Source organism: Microtus ochrogaster, linkage group LG4, assembly GCF_000317375.1.
Source record: "Microtus ochrogaster isolate Prairie Vole_2 linkage group LG4, MicOch1.0, whole genome shotgun sequence".
NCBI classification, from domain to species: Eukaryota; Metazoa; Chordata; class Mammalia; order Rodentia; family Cricetidae; genus Microtus; species Microtus ochrogaster.
In genome coordinates, this window is record NC_022030.1 from 60,529,110 (window position 1) to 60,530,193 (window position 1,084).

The 1,084-nt window shown below is 36.7% G+C and overlaps 1 protein-coding gene across 3 annotated transcripts in view; it reads right to left on the reverse strand.

Annotated features, from left to right (window-relative positions):
- Ube2f (ubiquitin conjugating enzyme E2 F (putative)) overlaps nt 1-1,084 on the reverse strand; it is a 55,143-nt gene that overhangs the window by 35,062 nt on the left and 18,997 nt on the right. The gene's annotated exons all lie outside the window — the stretch shown is intronic.

The window sequence follows — 1,084 nt, forward strand, 5'->3', positions numbered from 1 at the left end:
TTACAGAATAATCCCACACTAGTACAGATTTACGTATAATAAAGGGTTATTTATTTAGGGGAGACTAACAGATAACTGTCCTAGATCACAGTCCTCTGCATAAATGGGGAAAAGGAACCAAGTCTAGTAGTCACAAGAAATGAGCACATGCTTTACAGCTGCATTTATAGTATAAGAGACCACACCCAAGTGGGCTGGCATCTTAAAGGCTATTGGCCAAAGGAGTTCCCACAGCACCTCCCCATTTTGTTTAAATAAGAGAGTTCCAAACCCAATACAAAACTATGTACACTAGGAACAGATATCAAGTATAAAATTAGAATTACAACCAGAATAAACAATATTAAGCAAGGAACATATCCTAATTTTTTAACAAACAATCTGTTCTAAGTAGTCTAAATCTTGTATTGGAAATGACTCGGCTAAATCATAAGAGGATAGTAACTACAACTATCTAATCTTCAACCCCATCAAAGGCCTGAGAAGGAACATTACTTGAGTAGGCAGAAAATGCAATTGAGCAGCTTCCAAAATGTGTAGTAAATGACTGCACAATCACCCAAAGTCTCATTTGCAATGTTTGGAAATGGCCTTGAGTAATTAACAGACCATTTTTAGAGGCAGAAAAATATTCAGAACTGTCTTACCCTTTCTTGGCTAGGTTTGGCAGTCTTTTTCCTTGTATCCTGCTGGGTCTAAGTCTGGACATTGTGTACTTTGTCAGTGGTCAAGGTATGGGCAGTTCCTTGCCCAAAGGCCAGTTGTGCCAAAAAGAAAACAAATTCCAAGTGGAATGTCTTTGGTGCTCAGTTCTCTCTAGGAAATAGACTGGTGCTGCCAGGAGTAATTGTGTCTCACATCAACAGAATCCTAAGTTATTTAAATGCATGTTCCACAGATCTTTGAAGTGGTTGAAGGTTACCTATCTATGAATACAATCTCTATGTATCTAAAGCACCAAATTAGTCTGACTAAAGGTATAACAAACATGAATGACTATTGACCTATAATACTTAATACCTATATAACTTAAAGATTACGACTTCATATCAGAATATTAAACAATCTTTAAACAATTGTGCAG